Source organism: Mustela erminea, chromosome 14 (genome assembly GCF_009829155.1).
Source record: "Mustela erminea isolate mMusErm1 chromosome 14, mMusErm1.Pri, whole genome shotgun sequence".
Classification (NCBI taxonomy): Eukaryota; Metazoa; Chordata; class Mammalia; order Carnivora; family Mustelidae; genus Mustela; species Mustela erminea.
The window spans coordinates 10,669,188-10,686,789 of NC_045627.1; the positions used below are offsets into that span (position 1 = coordinate 10,669,188).

General features: G+C 40.9%; 1 protein-coding gene across 11 annotated transcripts in view; it reads right to left on the bottom strand.

Annotated features, from left to right (window-relative positions):
- CHRM3 (cholinergic receptor muscarinic 3) overlaps positions 1-17,602 on the bottom strand; it is a 506,787-nt gene that overhangs the window by 189,030 nt on the left and 300,155 nt on the right. For 3 of the 11 annotated variants that reach the window (XR_004278962.1, XR_004278959.1, XR_004278961.1), the window contains exon 1: positions 2,288-2,588. The exons of 7 other annotated variants lie outside the window; for them this stretch is intronic. The gene's annotated coding sequence lies outside the window, so the exon portion shown is untranslated. Of the gene's footprint in view, positions 1-2,287; positions 2,589-17,602 lie in introns of those variants that run through there. One more of the 11 variants, XM_032314030.1, reaches the window with a different exon arrangement.

Genomic DNA, 17,602 nt, shown 5'->3' on the forward strand with positions numbered 1-17,602 from the left:
GAGAATTTCACAGATTTAGACAGGAACTCCTTTTTTTTCTGAGAACCAGGCATCATGTTACCAACACAGAGTTTGGGCTTTTGACACATTTTTCATCCTGCAACTGAGTACTTTTTTAATTGGGCAAAATTATGATTATTTTAAATTTTGCAATGATTTCCATATCATATTAATTTATGGAGACCCTTGCTTAAATAAACAAATGTTCTTCTCAAGTCCATTTCAGTCAAATGTTAATAAAACAAAAATAAAATTTAAAAATGCATACTGCCTCTCAACAAAATCACTCTCTGGCCGAGATGCTTAAAGAAGGAAATTTTATTCACAGAGAAAAAACTGCATCCAACTAAACCTAAGGGGTATCACTTGTCTTTATTTTCATTATATCCAAGGAGGTGACCTCTTTGGTCATATGTGAGGAGACCTAACAATAATCATGATTTCCAACATGAATTACATTGGACTTTGTTTTCTCTTTAAATTATGCCAGTTCCATGCATTTTATAGTCAAAACTCTGAGGAATTGCATAATAGAAAAAAAATGATTAAAAAAAAAAACCACTCAAATTTCTCATATCTCTACAGACAAAGCCCATTAAGGTTTGGGATTAGGCATTTAGAAACATCAGGAGCATTTAAAATATGCTCACGCTTAGCTATTTGTTTACGTGGTAGCTATCTGTAGCATGGATAGGTCTTGATTTACACCTTGAGAAAGATGGAGGCAAATTGGATTACTATTTCATTTTGATAATTCACACTGAATTTTTAATACAACTTTTAATTCTATTTTAAGCTTTATTTTTTAATTGGGTGCTACTTTGTCTCTGAATATATAACAAAATCATTAAGTTGCCAGTAGCTTTATGAACACAATATGAAAAATACAAGCCAAGAAAATAAAAAATGTTTTTGGTTTTAGCCAAACATACACTCATATTCTCTATATTCCGGACATCCTCACTGAAACAACGAACAGTAACACAAAATATTGCTACCACACGGCTCCTTAGTCGGAGGTTGGATATGCGACATGTCAAATCTCTTCCCCTGAGCCATCGTAATCGGAGTAATGACACAGCTATCACGAAGTTTGCAAGTCCTCACTCTGCTCTTCAAAACCTAATGCTATCATAGGTCTCCTGTGTATGTATTTTTAGTGCCCAGTTCCTAGATCAGTGTTTAAAAATCCTGCTGATCCTGGAGTTGGAACAAAGCTTTCGGAAGCAATCAACGACTCTTGCCATCACAGGTGCCAAATACACACACAATGTCCTTTTATTTATGGAAATACACACAGATCTATTCTGCATGTGCACTGAGCAGGACACAAATACCACCCCTTTCCCACAGGCAGCAGGAAGGATGTGGTTTGAAGGACACGGTTGCTTCATCTGAATGTTCAGCTCTTCAAAGACCTCTTGTTTCTACACTGAATCGCGGCACTTCTATTTAAATTTAAGAAGAGACAACTAACCCACGCCTGAAATCCCACTTTTACTTAGGTAAAACCGGCGTTAAAGTTGATGGCGCTATTCTCTTTCCTGCTTACCTTCAGTGCACACATGCTGAAAGTGCGTTCATAATCAGAAGGCATTTCCTTGAGCTGGTGACCCAGTAATTCCCTACGCACACAGGTCAGCTGCGACAACAGTACTAAAATCTCCAGATGAAATGGTCAGAATTGCCCAGTGGTTTAGGAAAATCAGCTTACTTTGAGCCTAATCCAGGGATAAATATACAGAACCTCCAAGCAGTGGAAACTGTAAACATTCTAGAACTGCCCTGTGACTGTAATCCACGCAGGTCCGTCCCCGCCAGGAAAACAAATATTTGCGGAATTAGAGGGCATTATCTTGGTTTTTTACCTGAATGCAAACGAGGGTCACATAATCACAAGCTCCTGTTGAAAGTGGAAAAGTGTAACATGTAGTACGAGGGACGAATTCCATCCCTCCAACAACTGTAAACTCAGAACATGCAGTCCACTAGACCTGACTGTTAATTCAACATATCCTGCGTTCCTGGAGCTCACCCACTTCATCATTTCCCTTGCAAAGTGCCTGAGCTCTAAGCATGAAATTTAGTCCACAGCCCTGCACCCTTTATTTTCTCCCTTACTCTCGGCATTCTCCCTTTCCTCTGCATTCAAAAGATGGCTTCTTTTTTCAAGTCTCGCACAATGCACCTGCCTGCTGTCCCAACTAACCCAGTATCTCTGAGCTCCTAAGAAATATGGAAGTTTTTCGACTCTACAGACTCAGTCTTTTGGGGGACTTGAACTTACCTTGGAAAAGATGTATTGTTAGTTACCAACTGCTTCTTCAGCTTTGCACACAGAGTCTATTCTCCCTTTATGATCCCCTGCAAAGTTACTAGCTAATGAGGATCTATAATTTCAGAAAATAGCTTTGGCAAGAAGGTAGGAAAGTTGCTACTAGTGGTTAGTTATGAATTACTGGAAGTTGACTCTTGTGTCTTCTCTAACCACTTCTCCTTTTTTTCTCAGTTTTATTATGTGTGATCCATGACATTACTTAGAACTATTGAAGTGGACGTCAAGAGAAAGTAAAATGAAAATAGGATAAAATATTTTATTGGTAACACCAAACTAAAAACACCACCTTCTGAGAAAGTGTACACAATTCCATCTATCGGGTGCAATATTACTCCTGACCAGGGTATTAAATAAGCATCTATGTTTCCTTTCCCAAGTAGAAACAAAGAACTTTTGACCAGATGTCTGTACCCTGCTCTTTCAGAAATCCATATCTGGCTCTCAGATGCCAGGAAAATTTTACCTAGTGTCATGTTTCATGCTGAGAGTTTTGTATAGCTCTTGTGTAAACCTTGGGGCTCTGAGACACATTCCAAGCTGAATTTATTTCGAATTCCAAACTGGGTTTATTCCATTCCAGTCATTTAAAATTCCTATTGTGATTGGAAAATATACACTCCAATTTACCTTCTATGCAGCGTTCAATGAACCACTTGTCATGTTTCACCCTTGCAAGCTGCATTTCAATCCTGAGTGGGTTCTTATGTCAGTCAAGTAAAGCTTTGCTATTAATCGAGAGGAATGTTTTAACCTCCGCTGTTCTCTTTCTTGGCATTCTTTGATACAGTAAAGGGAGTTCTGGCATAATAATAGGATGGTTGCTACTCTTTCTGTGACACCTATACCATTTGCTTGTCCGTACACAAAATCGTGTTTCAAATGAAGTAGAAATACATTTACAAAAACCAAACTACAAAAACAAAACAAAACAAAACAAAACAAAAATCACCTCTCTATCCTGTTAAATCCATATCACCATATACTCTGACATGACAGAAAACGAGATCGCCTGATCAATTGAGTTAAACACGGTTTACTACCATTTGGCTAGAAGAGGGCAAGTCATTTCAGGACATGGCCTCAAGGAATGCCCATTTTAGAGGAGGAAGGATCAAACCCAAGCAAGGGAGCTGGCTCTTTGCTCAGTGGAGGTGGATTTCCTGGACCATGTTTAAGCCAGAAATGACAGGTAGCATAAAAGAGTCAACCCACCTAAAGAAAGGAAATGCTATAAGCATCTTGACCCCCATTTATGGCCACACAAGGACCTTATTACATGGGTCTTTTTGCAGATCTGAAGAAATGGAATTCTAATCCCTAACCAGTTGATTATAAACATCAATAGCATTTATTATTTTTTTAAGATTTTATTTACTAATTTATTTGGGAGAGAGAGAGAAAAAATGAGCCATGGAAAGAGGCAGGAGGCAGAGGGAGAAGTAGCCTCTGACCGAGCCCAACGCAGGGCTCTATCCCAGCACCATGGGACTGTAACCTGAGCCAAAGACTGCTGCTTAACCATCTGAGCCACCCAGGAGCCCCTCCATCAAACACATTTAGTTACTGTTTACTCACAAAGAGAAACATGTCTATGTACGTCTCTTAAGTGTTGTATTAGGATTTTTCAGTGGTGATGGAATTGTCAGTTAAGAAAAGTATTTCAATATCTGCCAAAGAAATCGCTCCAGCTTCCCTCTGTGACACTGAAGTGTCCAGCAACACTCTAAGTTTTCAAAAATAATCTGTTCAATGCTTCCCCGGTGCCGGCATGACAAAGTCAACATCACTAGCGGCTTCCTAACTCAGTGGCGACTTCTTCAACAAACATACGGGCCCAGCACATGTATCAATCTTATTCAGGGTCCCAGCATTTGCCACTGAGAAATGAATCCAAAAGCACTTTCTGAGAACTTCATGATTCATCTCAGATCTTACCCTTGAACTTTCTCTTTTCATGTACTCATGGCAACTTCTTAATGCAAGACAAATGAACGTTATTAAGAACACTGATGTCTTTCTGGAACTGAAGACAATTCAGTATTGTTCCCTAAAGTATCACTCCCCAACTGCCTTCTGGACAAGCATTCTTCAAATATGCTTGTGTGGATGGCTGAAATCAATGCAAATTGACAAACCTAAACCAAGTCCAAAACACACACACACACGAACCAATCAAAACCCTCCCTTGCGTTCTCATATCCAGAGAGATCTGCGTTTCCTCAAAGCCACCCGTGGCCTCTCCTGTGTGTGTGTGTGTGTGTGTGTGTGTGTGTGTGTATTTTAAAGATTTTATTTATTTATTAGAGGAGAGAGAGAGAATGGATAAGCAGTGGGGAGAGGTAGGACGTAGAGGGAGAAGAGCCTCCCCACTGAGCAGGGAGCCTGACATTGGGCTCGATCCCAGGACCCTAGGATCATGACCTGAGCAGAAGACAGAGGCTTAACCGACTGACCCACCCAGGTGCCCCAACACACACACACACACACACACACACACACACACACACACACACACACACACAGTCTTACTATCTGAGGATCCACTGGCCAGCTTTCTTCATTACCACCTTAACAAATATTACTTCTTCTCCTATAAAACACACTCTCATGTAAGGAGCATACCGTTCAACTATACCCCATTTCTCCCTGCAAATGCCTGCAGCCTCAGCGAGCTCCCCCTACCTCTCACAGAGACTTTAACACATGGTTTAAAGTCTTAGTAACCAGTACAAGATCTGGGGTGACGTCCATGTCCTTTTGAATGACCTACCTAACACCCTAGCTGACTCGTCGTGATTCCCACCCCTCCATCCTGCTTCAGCCAGGTCCATGCACAGCCACACACAGATCGGTTACCTCTTCACTTGCTGACTCTGGGATGTTCTCCAAGGGGCACCTTCTCCATGTTTCATCTCTCAACTTCGTATTTCTACTACATCTGTCCTCCAACCTCACTAAGACTTTGAATCTCCTAGAAGCAGCATCTTCTTTCAGTGTAAAAACTCCCTTTGGCTCTAATTTTTGTTCTCACTCTTTACCCTAGAGACCATAGCCCATCGCTTCAAACATTGTCTCACCAGTACCTACTGCTTCCCTGAATTCTTGCCTTCCCTCCACACCCCCTTGCAAAATTTTAACCCAAGAACTTGGGTTCTTGTATTTTTTGCAATTGTTTTATTTCTTTGGTCTTATACTTGTGCTTGTTAAGTTTTGGGGAAAATCCGCATGGCTCCACAGAATGGTCCTGGTACAGAGCCTTGGTCCTCAGTACCCGTGGAACCCCAACAGTGCCCAACTATCGGACCACATCCATCTTTCCTTCCACCTTTGTTCCTTCCGATCCAGTACTGTATACCAACCACAACTTCCTCACTATCAACAAAGCCTTCATTTCCTGATTTTATTTTACAGATAAAGCAGCCCAACGAAATGAGAACTCTTTTAACTCCTTCTCCTCCCTTTGAATTTACTCTACCCCGGTTCTTTGACTCTCAACTCATGAGAAGACATATCTTTTCTTTTGTCCAACACTGATCTTTCGACCTTTATTCTCGACTCTACCCGCTTCCTCTTTACCTGCTCTATGAGGTACTGCATTCCGCAAACAAAACTTTAGCCACTTCCCTCGTGCTGGCTTCTACGAGGTGGTGTGCTGGAGCTGGTGGCTGATTCTGTGTCTCTTCTCCTATCTGCATTGGTAATATCACACTGACAACTGGATATCAGCCATGGTGGGAGTTCTGACCCCATAGCAATGTGCCAAAGCTACAAATCGGAGGTTTGGTCATCAACCCCCCGCACTGGGAAGCTGCTTTTATCAAGACACCACCACGCATAAGCCCTGCTCCAGAAAGCCAAAAATACGGACAAGAAAATTCTTACATCTAGTCTCTGTCCCTTTTTAGTTACGTTACCTTCTCTCCTTTCCTTCTATGTCTTACTTAAAAATGTAGTGTGTACTCAGTTGATCATTCCCTCCTAAATAAACATGTGTCCCTCTAAATATGCCTTTAATTCTTACCAGTTCTTCATTGAAGCTGGTATTTCCGAGGTAATCAGTAACCTCCTAGTTGATAAATCTAATGGCTGCTTTGCAGTTATTACCAACTGAATCCAATCCTATTGGAAGCTCCCTTCTTATATTTCTCGTGCTTTGCCTTCCAGGATATCACTGTGTGTTGAATTTCTCCTTTACCTTTCTTGTCACTCCTTCTTAGGGTCCTTTTTAGGGACCATTCATTTGCGTTCTTTCCTAGCCTGACGCGGACACATTTATTCAAGACAGTAGTTAGTATCTGTTTCTCTCTTCAGACAGTGACCTCTCTGGAGGCCAAGACTGTCCCTTCTTGCTCACAGATGTGCACCCAGGTGGGGCACTTGGGCGGCTTGGTTAGTTAAGCATCCGACTCTTAGATTCCGTTCTGGTCAGGATCTCAGGGTCGTGAGGTCGAGCCTGGCATCGGTCTCCAAGCTCAGCACAGAAGCAAGCCCCTTCCCTCTCTCTCTCTCTTTCTCTGAATAAGTAAATAAAATCTGTAAAAAACCCAGCAAAACCTTAAAAAACAACAAGTGTGCAGCCAGCAGTTTATGTCTTGCTAGCAGCGCTACTCCCGTGAATATTTACAGAATGCATGAATGCAGATCCTGGGAACTTCCAGGATTTCTGCAGCGGGGACACTGGCAGAACACTAGATTTCCTGCAGACAAGCTGAAAGCAGTTCTAAGCCAGCAAATGAAGACTCTGACAGAGACATGACCTGATTACTAGTAAACATCGTGGGGAAGACAGAGATGAGTTACTCAAACGAAAGAAGAGGAATCTGTTGCCTTCACAGTATGTCTTGCCTAAAGATCAAGGTTTACAATCATAAAGACCTATATACATTTTCCTAGTTTATGCTCAGTCTCTATGTCTGCTCAAACAGGATAACAATATAATTTGTTATGCAAGCTGGGGCATATCTGTCGGTGAAAGGCAGTGATATTAATAATATATTAATAATTATGCCAAGATAACACAGGTTAGTGGTGCTGATCTCCAGATATCTGGGCCCAGTGGCCACCTTAGTTTTAGTTGACAAAATAATTGACAAAATAAGTAAGTGCAAAATTCTTTGTCCAGAGGGAAATATGATTGGAGCCAGAGAATGACCAAATTCATTACAGAAGCAAGCTCCTTATAACATGGTGTTGGTATCTGTGCAAATTGTGGAATGAGTAATGCATTGCAATTACGATCATGGGTAATACAATTGCCTTAATCATCCTGCCTTTTATCCAGAGCTTATGTTGTGTATCATGTTATTTGATCCCCACCATCAACCCAGATTCCTCAAAAAGCCCCGGGACCCGGCAGAATGGCAGACGAACAACAAGAAGAAGAAGACAAAGAACAACATCAAGACTGTCCCTAGAGACTCGATTGTGTAAGTAGAAAGCCAAATATTGTCCGTATTGACCGATGAGGAAACTGGCCCCCAGAACTCAGAAATGCAGATAATAAATTGCATTGCTGGAATGATCAGTCAGATCTCTGGCTTCTAGGTCAGGGATCCATTCATGTTGCTAAGCTGCCTCCAAAAACAGGGAAGGCACACTGGAAAGTATTTTATGTCCTTGTCTGCTACCACACAGAAATGCCCATAAAGAACCTTTACACAATCTTTGCAGAGGCAGACTGTGCCCAGGCTCAGTTTGTGTTGTCTGCAAAGGCTTCCTTTTTAGGCACTGAGAATTGGCCCTGTGACAAGGATTTAAAGGACTTTTAAAATGCCAAACACACAAACTTTGATTGGTTTGTCATTCTATCATACCTCTGCTTCAATCCTGGGTAAATTAAAAGAGGCAAAACTAAGTCTTTACTGTGTGGCCAGATTTCACATAAGGGAGCAAAGAACTAGTCCAGCTATGGCCACTCCAGTCTTGGGGATCGGAGACCATCTCTACCACACAAAATGTGGATATTTCTCCATGATTTGCCCATGAAGCATTTCACCTTACAGTTAACAGATGAATTATAATTTTTTGGTGCTTTGGGGGGTCCTCTTCAGCCTTTACAAAATAGATCTTTCGCCGTTCTCAAGTTCTTATAAGAAATTGGTTTTTTTTTGAAATTGAAATTAGGGTGTGAAAGGCAATGTGCTATCATACTTATTCTCCTAAAGGTTAGCAAGAGGAACTCGTTACAATGTTGAGACTTTTCGAGAGTCAAACTCCACCCTGTCCCCTGTTACAAAGACCTCTGGGTTTTCATTCCTTCCAATGACAGAGTTCCATTAGTCTAAGATCTTAATAACAAACTTGAAGGTGAACTTTGGTATTTTCACTTTTTCACAATAATATATTGCATTTATTTTACAGAAATATTTCCTAGGTAGGGGATGATTTTCACACCATCGTTTTTTCTTTTTTAATCTGAGAAGAATTCGGTAAAGGACAAAGGGAAAATTAAAATAGCTCACCAATCAATGAAGTCATTTAAATCACAAGCAAGAAAAACTAAAATAGAAGACTTTTGAAATTACCTGAACTTGATCAGGGATGGAGTTAATGGACAGAGTTACAATCAATGAAAGTTTGTTTGTTTTTTTAACATCTCTAAAAATCTTGACCCTATGCTCATGACAAAGATGTGTAATTGAGATAAAAGGAATTATTCCTTTTCTGGATTGTCTGAGAGTTTCTCTTACAGGAGGAAATTTTTTGTTGGGAGCATTTCTGAATAAGCTTGCTGGGGATAAAAGCCAGAGTGATGAGGAGCCTCATCGGGAGGGGCTGCCCTGTGTGAGCTCTGTGGGGGGGGGGGGGAATCTGGTTGTAGCCTGAAGGGAGAAAGGAAGACAGAGAGAAGCAGAGGGAGGGAGACCGGTAGGGAACTCAGGATTGGGTAGAAGACGTTTGTTGTGCTTGCTTCGAGGTTCTTCTCTTAGAAACCCCTCAAATCTTTGTTAATTCGTTTATCAAATTCCAGAGAAAGTCAAAAGACTTTCCAGAGAAAGTCAAAATTGCAAGAGGATTGAGGGGTGGTTCTGGGCCCTAGATCATTACCGGACACATGGAGTTAGGAATAAAGACACCAGTGACTATAAGGAAATAAACACTTGAGTAAATTCCAGGACCCATAGGGGGTTGGGCTCTAAGATGCAGTGAGTCCTGTTTACTGAATCTCAGAGGTCCAAGAAAATTCCATCTTGCCATCAGGGTATCAGATACGGTCCCTGCATGACCCCAAAGCCTCATGGTGCAGAGGGAAAGACAGATGGACAAGCAATGAACAAAACCTTGAGAATCTCACTAGTACCACAGAGGCTGTGTCTACACAACGTTGTGGGGCTCCAACGAAGGGCTCCTTTATCCTACCTTGGGATAGGGATAGGGAGGTAATTTTTATAGTAGGTACTGGAGAATGAGCATGAGTGGCCACAAAATTTTGAGAACTTAGAAGTGTACCCCTTCAATTCCCTCAAAAGTAACCACACGAAACTGGAAAAGAAGAAGAACTTTCCAAGCAAGGGATATTCAGGAATGAAGTTGGCCAGCGACACACACAGGAATTTGGTGGTGGGGGTGGAGGTGGGCAGTGAAAGGTGCTGGACACACGGTTGAGGAGTGCTCAGAGACAGCACCTAAAGACTCTATTTATTGTCCTTATGCTTAGGAAGAAGCGATTTCTCCAGAATGAGACGTAAGAAAAACTTGTTAAATTATTTAATTCAGACTTGGTATTCAATTACTCATCAAATTGTCTGTACTATACCTGGTTAAATAATACTCAGTAATGCATTGAAATTTGCATGCTTAATTGAAGCTTGTGTCTGAAGCAAACCTCAGCCCCCGTTTCACGTCTCCCTCCCCCATGTCACACACACAGACCCAGCCCACATCCAGCTCCACAGTGCTCTGTCATTACTTAGGCTGTCCTGATGCATTTTCTTGCATTATCTGCTTTACCTACTGATATGAAATTCCTACGATTTCATGGAATTTTTTTAGACCAGGCTATTTTGCCATGATTGATCTTGATACGAATACAGTTATATAGATGACATACAGATATTGATAGGTGGAAAGGCTATTTATCTTTTAGTCATTAGTTGAGCTATGAAATTATCTAATTCATAATGATTTATTCCTGGGGGCCTATGACAAGCTCAACATTAACCAGCCTTCAAGGTCAATGTTGGCAAAAAGAAATTGGCATTGCAAACACTGTGATCAGTCCCTTTCTTAGCTGACCGGGGTATAGGGCTGCAGTTTCTTTTAGTAGTATCCCATGATACAATGACATTTCATGCCAAAGACCAATTAATATCATTTTGAACTTACCACAATGCAGATATTGTTTTATTATCGTGATTTTTAAGAAAAACACTTAGGCTTTAAAGATAAAGGAAGACACGGATGCTTTGCTATTGAGCAATATTTGTTAGTAGTGAAGAAGTTAGGTATACCGATGGTTATCTCTTTAAGCTTATCTAGAATTTAGCTACTTCATATAACTTCACAACAAATCATAAATTACAGAAATTGCATCAAAGAGAACTCTTCAAAACCCGTCTCTGACAACAGGATTTCCAAAAGCAGCCACTGAACAGGATAAGGGGACCTGCAAACCCCTTTCAGCAGTTCCATGTCTACAAGAAGGATTTCATTCATTCATTCATTCATAATTATTTCAACAAATACACAGTCCCTGCAACAGAGCAAGGGCTGCTTTAACTTGGGGCACAGAGATGAAACAGACAAAGTTAGTAATTAAAAGCAATTTTATTTCAGGAGGAGACACAAAACTGCAACTGAATGTGTACAATAACACTAGTGCTTTACCTAAAAAATAAAGCGGGATATGTGGGTCAAAGGAGACACCAGAGAAGAGGAGGATGGGATGTGAGGGGTATGACCACTTGAGATCCGGGGTCAGTGATAGCTGCCTGAGGGGGAGACAGCTGCTCCGAGCCCTGCTCCCCAGAGGGCAGTCCGTGAAAGCACTCCGGACAAGCGACACAGAGAACAAAGGCCCAGGGTGGGAACGAGCTTCACGTGTTCAAGAAGCAGCAAGAAGGTCAACATGAGTGCGTTTGAGGGCTAAAACCTTTGAAAAATACTGAGTGGAGCTGCAGAAAATAAGAAGCAAAACCAAAACAAAACAAAACACAACAAGGATTATATTTTCCAGGATACGTAAATACTAGGCAGGACTAGACAGAAACCATACGTTTTGGATAAGCGCTTTTATGTTTAATGACAATGTCTTTTTGCTGATGCAGACCGTGAAGGTTGGTTCATGCTGAACTTGTCATGGAACCAGAAGAACAAACCGCCGCAGATGAAACAGCTTATTGGCCCAATGAAAGACACAGATAAAGAACTTCAAGCTACCTTTCACCCTCAGGCTCAGAAACCATTTCTACCTCCAAGTGGAGGACAAGCTGGACATTCCTGAAAGTTCCGTTATTAATTAACCATTCTAGCCTCTGAGGAGCAGCTGTCTTCAGCTACCTTGCATATTTCACAAAAGAAATGAAAATAGGCATCTTACTCACTCATGAACTCCATTTCCAGGATGGAAGAAAAGCTTTCTCTGCCTCTTTTGGCTTCAGCTCACAAAGTCATATCCATTTGGATTCCCTAATTTCTCAGAAAATTAATTTTCCATTCCTTCATGGAATATTTAATGCTTACATTGTAAGGGTATCTGTTCTTCAAACACTTCACACCTTCAGAGTAACTCTGCCAAGACATTTATTTATTTATTTTAAAGATTTATTTATTTATTTGTTTGACAGATAGAGATCACAAGTAGGCAGAGGCAGGCAGAGAGAGAGGGGGAAGTGGGCTCCCTGCCGAGCAGAGAGCTGGATGTGGGGCTCAATCCCAGGACCCTGGGATCATGACCTGAGCCGAAGGCAGAAGCTTAACCCACTGAGCCACCCAGGCACCCATCTGCCAAGACATTTATATAATTTGAAGTATATTTTCTTTCTTGGTTATGAGGAGCGAAAACCTGAATCGTCCAGCCTCAGGAACTACATTCTGAGGTAACACAGATATCATGAATCCTTAGCTATTTAAGAGGAAGCTCCTTATGTGATCATTTATCATGTAGAAAATATTGAAACACTGAGATCGTGATAAATGTCCAACCATAGAAACATACTCAACTAGATGAAAGACTATTTTCAAAATATTATATATCAGACAAAACGAGAATTATCTATCCAATGAAGCCATGTAAAAGTCTACACTATAATGGGATATTTAATTAAGGTTTATAAAATGCATGTAAACTTTTACACACACACTCTGATCATAAATAGAAAAAAGGATAAAAATGTTAATAGCTGAGTGAAATAATAAGTATTTTTTCCTATTTTCTGAAACACTATATAGTGTTATATTGCTAGCATTGGATTTTGTTTTGTTTCATCTTTCAGGTCATGATTAAGTTTTTATTTAAATTCCAGTTAGTGGGGGCACCTGGGTGGCTCAGTGGGTTAAGCCTCTGCCTTTGGCTCAGGTCATGATCCCGGGGTCCCGGGACTGAGCCCCCCATTGGGCTCTCTGCTCAGCAGGGAGCCTGCTTCCCCCCCATCTCTCTCTCTCTGCCTGCTTGTGATCTCTGTCTGTCAAATAAACAAAATCTTAAAAAAATTCCAGTTAGTGTACAGTTTAATATGAATTCCAGGTGTACCATGTAGTGATCCGACATGTCCAGGCATCACCCAGTGCTCATCATGACAGGTGCCTTCCTTCATCCCCATCACCGCTTTCACCCATCCCCAAGCTACTTCCCGACTCAAACATCCTGCTGCCATATCGTCTCTCATGTTCCAGAATTACTACATTCTGATACTGACACAGTCCTTTTTAAGGAGATGAATACGTATTTTAATGAAATATCCCATAGTATTTATTCACCAAGTTAGAGACAGATCGAAGGGAACAGCTAAAATAGTATACTTAAAGGCATTTAATGTCTACAGCTGTACAAAAAATTGCTGCATGGCCAAAGATAGCCAGTTCTTTTATATATTGAGTTATCCCAAGGTATGTTTATTTTTCAATCTATGCTTAAGTTTAGCTACAGAGTCAGGGATAAAGTAGGATAAGTGAAGGTATTTAATTACTGTTTTCTCTTCTACATTCTCAACAGAATAATTGCTGACAAACTCTGTTGCCCAGAAAATGTCTATTGGAATTATTGAGCACAAGAAATACAAAAGCAATGAAAAAAGGGGAGGATGTTTTATTTACATCCTTTTTCAAAACCAATGCCTCTGTGTTATTAATAATGTCTTTGTGAGACCAGGATCACACATCTGCGTAAAATGTTTAAAATCATTCCTGAAGTTTTCTTCCAACAAACATCAGTATATTCATTTGAAAATGTGGATGATATTTACTTCTAAAACAAGTGTCTCGTTATTCAGAACTTCCAGGTTCGCAGGGCCAACTGGGTGGCTCAGTTGGTTAAGCGTTAAGAGACTCTAGATCTCAGCTTAGGTCTTGATCTCAGGGTTGTGAGTTCAAGCTCTGTGTTGGGTTTGCAAAACTAAATGAACTGAAGGAAACTTTACACAAAAAGTTACCACATTCGCTGAGACTCATCACACAGTCCTGTAACAACTATGGGTTTTTCCATCCAGAGATTTAGAATTTTTATTTCCCAGCTAATTTATTTATTTATTTATTTATTAAGAGTTTATTTATTTTGACAGACAAAGATCACAAGTAGGCACAGAGGCAGGTGGGGCAGGGGTTGGGGGCGGAAGCAGGCTCTACGCTGAGCAGAGAGCCGGATGCGGGGCTCGATCCCAGGATCCATGACCCTGGGATTATGACCTGAGCCAAAGACAGAGGCTTTAACCACTGAGCGACCCAGGAGCCCCTGGCTAATTTATTTTCAATTATGAGCAGGACTGAAAATCAGTGGGCGCATTAGCACATGTTTAAATCTTTAAGGAGCTATGTCTGGAATCCTTTTGGTTATGATAATTAGAATTCATAATAATGAAAGAAATATGCAACACTTATTATATTCTTCACATAGCTTATTTCATCTAATTGTCCAAATGAGTCTAGGACACATTTATCCCCCTCTTACGTGGTACATTAACCAAGGTTGGTAAGATTAGTTCATATGTCCACAGTCACCCAGAGAGGGGTGATGTCATACATGTGCAAGGCTGCCCACCAGACTCCAAGTCTGTTCCTTCTCCTACCATACACTGCCTTCGCTTCTATCACACAAGCTGAAGAATATCAGTGTTTTTGACATTTCCCTGGAAATTACTATGATAATAAATCTAGTTTTTGTAGTACCTCCTTAGTGCTTCCCAACATCATGCACATACATGTGTATGTCTGCACATGTCTCTGGGTGTTGCACACATGTGTGTGGAGAGGGTCTGTGAAGTAGAAAGGCAGTAAAAAATTTTTTCTAGGGGAGCCTGGGTGGCTCAGTGGGTTGGGCCTCTGCCTTCAGCTTGGGTCATGGTCTCGGGGTCCTGGGATGGAGCCCTGCATTGGGCTCTCTGCTCAGCGGGGACTCTGATTCCCTCCTCTCTCTCTGCCTGCCTCTGCCTACCTGTGATCTCTGTCAAATAAATAAATAAAAAATTAAAAAAAATTTTTCTAGATGCTGAGTTTCAGGAAGTAGTGGAAATCCTCATGGCTAAGAAATTCTCCTTCTTCAAACCCACAAGGAGACAGATAATCTAACACAGGACAGGGTGCTTAACAACAACGTTTCTGGAGGGAGGAGATGGTCTGCACACTGGGTCATGGGATGCCCTTGTGGCAGCGTCTTTGTCATCTCTTGGAAGTTGAATGAAGGTATTCTTTCCCTCAGTTCATAATCCTTCCATCTCAATAAATTAACCATTCTCCTTGCTTTCAAACTCCTCCTCTCAGATTTAAAGTATTTAATTATAATTTCTCTTTTATCTTCAGTATCACCTACCTCAATCATTCATTTCACAACTTTATATCCTAATTGTGTATGAAAGCTCATGTAGCATCCCGAGGTAATTTGCATACCTTGCATCTATTGGCCACAGAGCTCCAATGCTTAGAATATTATCTACATACCTTATTTTGAATAACAAGTCCACTAGATACATATAGTGAAACTCTCTCCCAGCCTGTCATTTTTTTCTCCTTTATATACTCTTGTGAGTTGATCTGTTTCCTTCCCAGAAGATGTGTTGGAATCCTAACCCCAGCATGTGATCTGACTTAGAGGAGGATCTTAACAGAGGTAATTAAGTAAAAAAGGGGTTGTTAATGTGGGCCCTAATCCAGTGTGACTGGTCCCTGTAAAAGGTGGAAATTGGGACACAAACACATGGGAGAAGGCCATGTGGAGATGAAGGCAAAGATGGATGGGGGTGAAGCATCTCCAAGCCGAGAAACACCAAAGGTTGTAGGCAACCTCCTGAAGGGATGCATGGAACAGATTCTCCCTTCCAGCCCTCAGAAGGAACCAACCCTACAGGCACTGTGATTTCAGACTTCAGCCTCCAGAACTCTGAGACAATGCATTTCTCCTGGGTCAGCCCCTCAATCAGTGATACTGTGTTACAGCAGTCCCAGTAAAGTCATAACTTGAACTGCACTCAAAAAGGATGATTTGCTTTTCCCCAGCCATGTGCCATACTTTCACTTCTCAAAAATTATTTATTTCATATATGCCTAGAGAATTCCTCATGATCATTTACGATTAGCCCGAAGATGATTTCCGCCATAAATTGTGCAAAATGGCTAGCTGGAATAAATTTATTTCTTTTTGCAGTCCCTGTAGCACTTTATTTGTATCTTTATTATAAATATTAATAAATTCTACTTTGCCTTGTTGTTACTTGTATACATATCTTCCTCTAAAAAATAAACCAAGTCCTTGGGGGGGTGTGAGAACTACCTCTTCCTCCTTCTGGTACTGCTCATGATGCCGGTCCCAGGGCTCTGCACAGAGAAGGTACTTCATGTTTATTCTGTTACCTGGGTTGCGTAAGAGAAGTCTAGCTCCTTGGGAAAAGCTTGTGGTGAACTGTGTTTCTGCTTTCCTGGTAAGAAGCTAACATGAACTTCTGAAGGTTTATTCTCTTCTCCACGTCCTTTCAAGTTGTATCTTCTCCCAGGATCTGGTGTACCACATTTCCCTTTTGTAATCAATATAAACATTCAAGTCTGAGTTGGGCCCAAAGGTCTTTTCATCAACCGATTCATCAGTTCAGTGGGAGAAAGAGTGCGTTCATTACTAATTTCCACAGCCGGCACTTCATTATCTGTTTCATCCCACACCTGCTGACTGGTACTGGTTGCAGACTGGCTTTGATACGGTGCATGATTTCGGGATGCAGGTGTGTCTACTCATCTTTTTGAGTAATCTACCTTCAAAGTTATTTACGCAGAAATTGTTGTTGATACAGAATATTTTCAAAATGTTGTGGGAGGGCATTTCCAAAAATTCTCACATCAGTCTTTGAAATGAACAAAGCTGGGGGCATTGGGGTGGCTCAGTTGGTTAAGCCTCTGCCTTCAGGTCTTGGGGTCCTGGGATCGAGCCCTGCATTGGGCTCCCTGCTCAGTGTGGAGTCTGCTTCTCCCTCTGCCTCTGCCCCCCAACTTGTGCTCTTTCTCTCTCTCTCAAATAAATAAATAAATAAAATCTTAAAAAAATAAAATGAACAAAGCTGGATAAAGCCTCTGTGACCTTCATGAAATGCCCAGAGGCTAAATGCTTATTACCACCCACAGAATTATTCCCCCAAACTTTTCCCCCTTCTTTCCAGTGGAGATGGCAAACTTGATGCAAAAATGAATTGCTCCTGCAGTAATTAATAAACAAATACATTTTGAATAGGAGTGAATCAAATACAAATTTTAAGTGGACTCACCAACTAAAGTTTACAAGATGACATTAGCACTTATTCAAGTGATATCTCTATCGATTTGTAGTTAACTTGATTAAACCATTTCCAGTCTAAAATTTTGAAGGTAGGTATATCAAATTGGGGGATAGTTTCAATGTAATGCTTATTAAGTTATCATCTCACAAAAACAATAAGACTTTGCTTGCGTTGGCTTGAATAAGAGGACATGTATTTGGCAGCCAAAAGAAACTGAAGGATCTCCAGATGACTTTGTCATTGATTGGGGACCTTTATGAATTTCTTGATTTGTACTGTATTAATAAGGACTCATCATCTGTTGTCCTTAACATGACACCTCTCAAATGTGGCTGGGACTAGGAGCTGACTCCCC